Raw genomic sequence first — 10,138 nt, forward strand, 5'->3', positions numbered from 1 at the left:
AGTTTGCATTTCAGCTGCATTGGTCCGTCCGTCCGTGACCTACATTAGGACTAAAAGTAGGTCAAACAGTTTTCCGGGATTTTTTCCATTATGGATACAGATATTGCCCTGAAATTTAGTCAAAGGCTTCTTCTTGGAGGAATACAAGTCCAGTTTGCATTTCAGCTGGATTGGTCCATCTTTGACCTACTTTTTGGAAAAAATAGGTCAAACAGTTTTCCGGGCGGGTTTTTTCATAATGGATACAGATATTGCCCTGATTTTTAGGTAATGGCTTCCTCTCAAAGGAATACAAGTTCAATTAACATTTCAACTTAATTGGTGAACCATGACCTACTTAAGGGTTAAAAGTGGACTTTTTATCATCATAGATAGATATTGCACCAACATTTTGTTCCAACCTCACTCCCGGAGAAATACATAATCATTTCACATGTCAGATGGATTGGGACACCATGACCCACTTGAAGGCTTTTCTATTCAGAATGTGTGTTGTATCAATTCAGAGTGCACAATATGCTTCCAGGTTGAATTTCACTGTCTGACAGGCGCATATTGTACCGTTTGTGGTACTCTTGTTAAAAATTCTCACAGATCCATTGTATACTGCCGCAAAAGGATTTCATACTGACTATCTATAGAATATCAACATTACCAGGTTATCCTTAAGATGGATTCCAGAAGGCAAGGCCATCCAAAGACCACCTGGAGACGGACCGTGGAAGCTGAGATGAAGATGAACCTAACTTGGAGGGAATTGGAGAAGAAGGCAAAAGATAGAGAGCAGTGGAGGAAACTGTGCCTCCGGGTGCAACAAGGATTAGGTAGGTAGGTCTATAGAATATATCGATATTAAAATAATAATAGTCCCTGCCACGTGCCCGAATGTTGATGACATTTCGATGTAAGTGAAATAGTCTAGTGACTTCAAACAATAACAACGATTTTAAGATTAACTTTGATCAAGACGATGTATTAATTTTTTTTTTACATGAATTCACGATATTTAATTGTAAACTACTAGTACCGGTATGAAAATCATCTGCTTTTATGGTTGTTTGTATATTGTGCTCGAGAATTTTTCACTCATATGAAGACGTCACTATTGCTGGTGAAGGGCTGCAAAATTTAGGCCTATGCTCGGCGCTTACAGCCTTTGAGCAAGGAGGAATCTTTATCGTGTCACACCTGCTGTGACACGGGGCCTTGGTTTTTGCAGTCTCCTCTGAAGGACTGCCCCATTTAGTCGCCTCATACGACAAGCGAGATGTACCTAGGACCTACTCTAACCCAGATCCCTACGGGAATCTGCTCATATGACTTGTGAGCACAATATTCATGTACACTTTCAAAACAATATACGTTTAATTGTATGTGTAATAGTGTGGGTTGTATAGGTATATAAACAACACAACACCAATGGTAGGGTTCAATAAGAGTTTGTATTCTTTTCTAATTAACTCTGAAATATATAACAAGAATATCACATATAATATATATATCATGAATTAAAACATATAGTATAAAAATATCAACAACAAAAACTCATTTGCTCAGCACAGTTTACAACCAAGAGTTATTCCCCATAATAGTGCTTATAAAGATATATATTTTACTATTGATTACTAAATGGTATAAATAATAAATAGATTTATCTTACTCGACTATTGCGCTTAAATAATCATAGACTAAATAATCAACTTAATAAGAATATTCAAAACTTATCATAATGCAAAGAATACACAAAAATGCAATGTCATACCTATGTGTGACACAGAGCCAAATTTCTGGTCAGGTCTAGAATATTCTATATGCTGGTAATAAATCTATGTAGAAATAATAAAATATCAAATACTTGTGTGAAACTAATGTTACATTACTTATTCACACAAGGAAATGATAAAAAGTAAAAATAGCTGAATACTACTCGAACACTCTGACATTCACACATAACATATTTAAACTACTACATTTGATTCAATCATGATTTATAGTTTTAATATACATTCATACTGATATACATTTTACTCACTAGTTGTAATTAATAACTTAAAGATAATGTAGAAATGCATATGATCACTCTTCCTCAATTACCATCATAGAAAATGCATAAAATCTAACTATTCAGCAAATGTATTAATTCAAAGTAAGCACATGTACTTTGAATTATATATGATCATAAAAACTCACAAGAAAGTAATATTTACTTACAGTCAAATTGTACTAGGAAAATCTTCTGGAAAACACTTCTATACTCTTAGAAGACAATTCAACATGTGAACAATAGCAAAGAGAGGGAACATAGACAACCAATGAAATTGGAGAGTTCTATATTTTATGAATATTTACATGGTGCTATTACTGACCATTATGATCTCATAATCTATAAATAACTTTAGAGATATTTGCATATACTATTAAGTTGTACATAAAATAAATTAAAAGTAAAGACAACTTTTGTCATGTACTAATCTTCATAATCTAAATAATGAAATAATATATTTACTTTAGAAAAATATCACCCTGTCACATATGTACCACAAAATATCATTTGCTTTTCCAAAATACTTAAAGCAAAGAAATTTATACCATTGACAAGTTTTAATGCACCGCGTTTAATTGAACTCGCACAGCTTCTGATCTATACAGTGTATTTTTAAATTTAAAAAAAAAAAAAAAAAACAGTACTACAATGACATGTTCATATAATTACATTTTCTGTAGCATTATACTACTATTTGAGCATTCGTTTTATATTACCAGAATTAATGTCATCAATCGAGCATTCGTTTCTGGGCATTTTTCTGAGTAATCCACCTTAATTCATTAGTATATTTTGCTTGCTTTATCAGTTGGCTTCACTGTTGTCAGAAAAGTTTCAAACGGTCTCTGTTCCTGCATTTTCTCCAAATGTAACTTGTCCACCATCCCCAGTCTTGCCATCTAATCTCAAAGATTAACCAAGAGCAACAGCAAGACCGTTCAAATCACCCCTTTCAACAAAAAAATTCATATTTTTGTCAGATTTTGAATCATGGTTGAAATTAATGATTGTTAAAAAAATCTTTATTTTGTCTTCTACGTGATAATTATGCATTAATAAACTATTGTATTCTGGTGGCAAATCGGAATCAAACATGTCAATTTTTGCACAATGAAAATAAGACAAATACATGTATTTTCATATGTTTTGAAGATGACAAAATACTTTTAGAGGTCATATATTTCAAAATTGGAGATAGTTTTTCTCACGTATTGCAATATCTTTATAAACAACGGAAATGCCCACTTGGTGAAAAATGAAAAGAGGGGGAAAACACCTTTGCTTCGAAATATTTGTCATTTTCGACACTATCGATAACAAGCATCAACACCTGGGCTTTGAGGTATTAATGCCTTCGGATCGGCCATTTTTTGTCCCAGGGTGTCTCAACATTAACCCCATTGCTGGGATGGTCATGACAACTTTTCTGAGTCTGTGATAACAGTTTGTGGTTTAACGGTCGCTATCTAAATCCAACATCAGACAGTCTGATGGATTCTCGGCTGCAAAATGTCCCATCACTTTTCCTAATTAGAAGTTCAAAATAAAATTATCAGTACCCCTACATTTTCTGTGTCTATCTTTAGTATTGTGATTGCGTCAACAACGACTGCAACATCGGAAGTATATATAAACATCCTCCAGTGGAGGTCGATCCGGACGTGTTTTTAAAATAGCATTTGCATGTTTTCAGTCCTCCACAGAGTGGTTTATGATATTGAGATCAATAAAACGAGGTTATTCCCTGGCTATAGAAGCACTCGAAACACTCAAGTTTATTTTTACTCACAAAATCATGAAGAAGATAATAAACAGTTCGTAACCGACAATTGATCTCATTAATCGAACATACTGTTTTTCACTTTCAGCAGGGGTTGCCAAATGTAAGCCGAGAAAGGGTCCGCTTTTACATTGCTTAAGGAAGAAATATTTCGTCTTTTAATAGTTTCAGTAGTAATCCATTCCAGCAGCTTATCAATCTCTGTGTCCACTTCAGCAGTGGGTTTAACTGTCGTCAGAAAAGCTTCACAAGGTCTCTGTTCCTGAACTTTCCCCAAATCTAACTTTTCCACCATCTCCTCTCTTGCCATGCAGTTTGGAAGATCCCTTTTATTAAGCGCAATAGCAACAGGAACACCGTTCAATTCATCTTCAGTTGTAATACTGTAGAGTAACTCTTTGGCTTCTGTAATTCTCTCATTTTTGACACTGTCGACGACAAACATCACTACCTGTGGTCTCCAAAGAGGCCTATATTTGTCCCGACTGCCTGTATCCCACACCATCAGCTCCGAATTTTTGAACGTCAATCTTTCAGTATTACTAGGATGTGTCAAGGAGGGAATTGCCGCAAGAGCCCTTCCGTGTTGGTAATGATATAGAATGCTACTTTTACCTGCGGCATGTAAACTCAACATCAGAATTTTGACGGGTTTACGTCGGCAAAACGTATCATTAAGGTTTCCCATTACTCTAAATAGTCATGAAAAGCCAGTGTCTGTGTTTATTATACATTTTTTAAATAAACACTGCCATTTCCTCCACGCCGTGCGTCAGTGAGAAGTATTGTGCAACTACAGTAAATTCTAAATTTTTAGTATTAAAATTTGTATTTGTTAAATAAATACTTACCTTTATAAATTTAGATATTCACCTGCTTGCAGTCTTGTATCGGAAAAAACCATGTAAACAAAAAAAGCACCCTTCGTGACCCGCCACCTCTGACATGCTCAGAAACCAACATCCGGTATCATCTATTCTTTGACATAAAACAAAAAATTAGAAGGGGGATGAAGGGGAGGTGGGTTGGGACCTCTGATTTATAAAGGTAAGTATTTATTTAACAAATACAAATTTTAATACTAAAAATTTAGAATTTATCACAATAAATACGTTACCTTTATAAATTTAGATAAGCAGAATTCAAAGTAGAGCTGAATCCCCCTGAGATTGGCAACTAGGAGGAAAAACCACTTTTTGAGCTGAAACTAGAGGTCCAAGCGAGAACAAACTGTCACTATGAAGGGGCATAGATCTAAGGTAATGGTTATAAAAGGTACTATCAGACCTCCAATAACCAGCTGACATGATTTCCGACATAGAGGAGGAATTGAAAATAGCCCAGGAGCAAGACAAGGCTCTAATTTCATGTGCCTGAACTTGAACACGAGACAAAGCTTCTGGAGATGAAGATTGGTAAGCCATCTTAACAGTATGACAAAGCCAAGTAGAAATAGTCTTAGCCGAAATATCCTTTAGACCTTTCTTAATAGGAATGAAAAGTCTAGTAGAACCAGAAGGTCTGAGCGTTGACGAAACAGAAATATATTTCTGAAGTGTACGCACTGGACATAAATCCTGATTACCTAATGATTTAGGTAGAGCAGGAATAACAATAGGTCCAGAACCTTTGTCTGATAACTGATTCTTGGCTAAGAAAGATGGATCTGTCAACAGAGTAACTGAAGAATTATCTGCAGAAAATCTGAGACAAGAATCTGCAATGGAGAAAGCATGAATCTCACTCCTTCTACGACCAGAAGCTAAAGCTAATAAAAAACAGCACTTCAAGGTCAAAAACTTAAAGGGAGCTAAAAATAAAGGTTCGAAAGGAGGAAATTGTAAAGTCCTAAGAACCAAAGCTAAATTCCAGGATGGAACCAACCTACGTTGTCTAGGTCGTTCCAAACAAAAATTCTTGACCATGAGGGACAAGAACTCATTCTTCCCAAAATCAGGACCTCCTGACAAAGCTATAGTTCTGGATAAAGCTGAACGATAGCCCTTAATAGTAGAGGGAGAGAAACCTTTGTCTTCAAACAGATAGACTAAAAACTCAGCTAACTGTTGGACAGTAACTGCGAGAGGATCAATTTCCTTTGGACGACACCAAGAACAGATGTTCCACTTAGAGTCATAAATTGCTCCTGTAGATTTTCTGACTGAACTAGAGATACGTTTGGCTGCTCTGTCAGAAAAGCCATCCTGTCTGAGAGATTCCCTGACAGTAACCATGCGTGTAGATGGAGGTTGGAAAGATTCTGATGAACTTTCCTGCCTTTGAATTGAGACAAAAGATCTTTCCTGAGAGGAAGCAGAATTGGTCTCGCACAACACAGTTGAAGAAGATCTGGAAACCAAGATTGTTTTGGCCATGCTGGAGCAATAAGAATGGTCTTGCAAATTTCTACCCTGATTTTGTGTAAAATCTTGGGAAGGAGGCGAAAAGGAGGAAACATGTAAGAAAACATCCCCTTCCAATCGAAAGACATTGCATCCACTGCTAAAGCTTTGTTGTCTGGAATCGGAGACACAAACGTTGGCAGTTTGCAATTCAGATGCCTAGCAAAGAGGTCTATATGAGGACGATCCCACTTGAGACAGATCTCCTGAAAGACTGCTGGATGTAACTCCCATTCTGTATTCACTGGATGCAGTGACCTTGAGAGAGCATCCGCTACTAGATTCAGATTGCCAGGAACATGCCTGACTGACAAGCGAATTCCCAGGGAACGGCAAAACAACAGAATTTCTTTGCACAGAAGGTAAAGAGACTGAGAATGTGTGCCGCCCTGATTCTGCAGATAAGCCACTACTGTTGTATTGTCTGTGGCTATCATCAGAGATTGACCCTGAACAAATTGGGAAAATTGTTTCAATGCCAGAAGAACAGCCCGCATCTCCAGTAAATTGATGTGTTCTGTCAACTGGAGACCGGACCATATACCTGATGCCTCTCTGCCTTCCAGGGTAGCTCCCCAGCCTGTCAGAGAAGCATCTGTAAACAGGGTCATAGAAGGAACTGGGGGGTCTAGCGAGCAACCTATCATAACATTCTCTCTCACTGACCACCACAGAAGATGAGGATACAATCTGGGAAGAATGGGAATAACAGCTTCCCACTGTTGTGAGGCTGGTACCCAAAATTCCAGAAGATACCACTGAATGGGGCGAATATGAAGACGACCTAAAGGTACTATGTCCATCAGAGAAATCAGAAAACCTATCAGTTGTAGAAACTGGCGAGCTGAAGCCTGTTTGGCTGAAAGTAGTTGATCCAACAGATACTGAAGCTTGAGAAATTTCTCCTCTGGAGGAAGAACTATCCCAAGATCTGTTCGAAATTGTTCCCCTAGGAAAATGAAACTCTGACTGGGAACTATCTCTGATTTTTCCCAAGAAATAAGGAAACCCAGCTTCAACAGAAGATGAATAACTCGATGAGTATGTTGATGAAGAAGGTTGAAAGAAAAATTCTTGATCAGAGAATCGTCTAGATATGTATGGATGAAAATGGACTGGGAGTGTAGATACGCAACCACTGTTTGAAAATTTTTTGTGAACACTAGTGGAGCAGTAGATAGGCCAAAAGGCATTGCCCTGAAAGCATATACCTTGCCCTCCCAGACCAGACGAAGAAACTTCCGATAAGCCGGAGCTATAGGGACATGAAAATAAGCATCCGTCAGATCTAAAGAAGACGTCCACATCCCTGTATGGAGAGAGGTTCTGATCGACCTGTTGGTCTCCATTTTGAAATGTGGAATCACCAGATACTGATTCAGAAAAGAGAGGTCCAACACAGGTCTCATTTGTCCATTCTTTTTGGGTACAAGAAAGAGACGAGAGTAGAACCCCCAACCTAGAGGTGGACTTACTTCTTCCAATACATTCTTTTGGAGAAGTAGAGACACTTCCTCTTGTAACAACAGATTTTTCCACGGGTCTCTGGTCATAGAAAATTCCAGAGGAACCGCAGAGAGAGGAGGCTGTTCTCGAAATTGAAGCTCTAAACCCCTCCGTAGCACAGAAAGAACCCATTTGTCCGAAATGAGACGGGACCAATGAGGAAGAAAAAGAGAGAGGCGTCCTCCCACAGGAAGATGAGGAAAGGGAACACCTACTTCCTCGGAAAGAGTGGATTGTGCTACAGGAGGGGGGGAGGCATCAAAACTGAGATTTCTTACCCTTGGCTACTTTGGGTTTTTTATTATTAGATCCAGAAGCCGATGGGAAAGAACGATGCTCATTACTTCTCTTAAGATTATTTGAACCTTGCAGAGAAGAGCCAGATTTAGTAGCACCTTGAGACTTACTTCTAGAAGAGTCTGATTTAGAAGAACAAGAAACACGCCTAGAACTACCATTGTTGAGTTGTACATCTACTTTAACAGTAGGAGGTTCTTTGTGTAATTCCTCTTGTAATTTGCGTAAAGAGATGCCAAATAACTGCTCTTTATGAAGAGGAGAAAAAAGTAGGTTGTCTTTAAGAAACTCAGAAACGTTAGATTTTTGAAGAATCTCTTGTCTCCTAGCTAAAGAAAAATTGGCAATAGTGCCAAGATTCAAGAGCTGAGAAGTGCAAAGACATCTATCTACTTGGAGAAGAAAAGAACGAACATCATCAAATTCTTCGCCCTTATCTTTAAGAGAGGCACCTGCAGCAGCAAGAAAATGCTCCGCATACTGTAAAGCTGCGGCAACACCCCGAAGATTGTTCTCCGACCTAGAATAAGAAGTCTGAGATAACTTGACCCCCTCAGAAGACTTAGCACCAAGAAGATTGGAAAAAGTCTTATCAAAAACAGGTTGAGATTTTCCCAAGGAAACATCATGAATATCAAAATACTTCATTCTAACCTTACCAGGGAAAGAAGATGTACTAAAAGCCAGATTTTGTCTAACTAAATTAGAGGCCTTATTGGAGGACATCTGATCGTCGACAAGATGAGAATTAATGGAAGCCAATGCAGATTTAAAATGACTAGACTCGGGAAAAGAAGCATACGACTTAGAAGAATCTCTCACAAGACCAGAGCAGGACTGAAAATCAGAAGGTTTGTGAGAACTCCTGGGAGGAGAAACTAAAGAATCGGGACCTGACAATTCTCTACGAATTGCGTACACTTTGGCTTTCAGAGTGAGATTCTCTACCGGAAGTTGCTCCTGAGAAAGCCCAACTTCATCGACTGAAGGAACCAGAGATAGGCAATTATCACTCAGAAAAGATGCCTCTTGACTACTTGGAGCCAAAGATAATGAGTCAACCTCCTCGTCCGCTTTATTATCAAAAGCGGGCCGAGGGGTGACAAGAGCAGCCCCAGGAACAGTGGGGGACGTAGCTGATTTGCTTTTTTCAATCAAATCTAGTCTACGTTCCACTGTCACAAATTTTGAAGAAATAGAAGCCTCCAGTTTCTGAATAGATGAAACCAAACATTTAATTTCGTCCTTATTGGAGGACTCCATTAAGTTTGGTTTACTAACAAAACCTTGCCCTGTCCACACAGGTTGAGTCGAGTAGGGATAAGGTGGCACAGAATACATGGGATGAGGAAATCTAGCTGGCCACCTAGACCGATAAAACGTCTCCCTACGATTACCCGAAGGAAAACTCTCAGGGCGAGAACTAGCCACCGGACTACCAGGAGGTCTCGTAATAGTAGATGTAGCTCTAATTTGACCTACCGAAGTAACCGGGGTAGAAGGAATTCCTGGAGAATCCATGACATTCCCATAAGAAAGAAAAGGGTCAGATTCCATGGGACCAAAACTTCTAGAGTCAACAGAGTCCCAATACTCTCCCTCTACAGCAATAAAAGGTAATTTAACATTTTCACCTTCATTCGCCATAATGCTTAATAATGTAATAAAGTAATATCAACAAATACCATGCAATACTTAACCAAAATTAGCAAGTAGAAAAAATTCTTTTCCTCCTCGAGAAAAACGTGACTGCACTCCACAACGGCGGAAAAGAAAAGATGATACCGGATGTTGGTTTCTGAGCATGTCAGAGGTGGCGGGTCACGAAGGGTGCTTTTTTTGTTTACATGGTTTTTTTCCGATACAAGACTGCAAGCAGGTGAATATCTAAATTTATAAAGGTAACGTACTTATTGTGATAAATATAAACATTCTCATATGACTGTCGATCCCGATGCCAAATAATCAAAACATACATAAGTCGCAGATTCACGTGTGGAAATGATAAAAAATGAAATTCAATCAAAGATAGTACAAGGACATGGAGCACAATTTCAGCTGTTAAACCACAGACAGTCTCTACAGCACAGAAAAGGAGATTAACTTTAC

This window comes from Ostrea edulis, chromosome 4, assembly GCF_947568905.1.
Source record: "Ostrea edulis chromosome 4, xbOstEdul1.1, whole genome shotgun sequence".
NCBI lineage: Eukaryota > Metazoa > Mollusca > Bivalvia > Ostreida > Ostreidae > Ostrea > Ostrea edulis.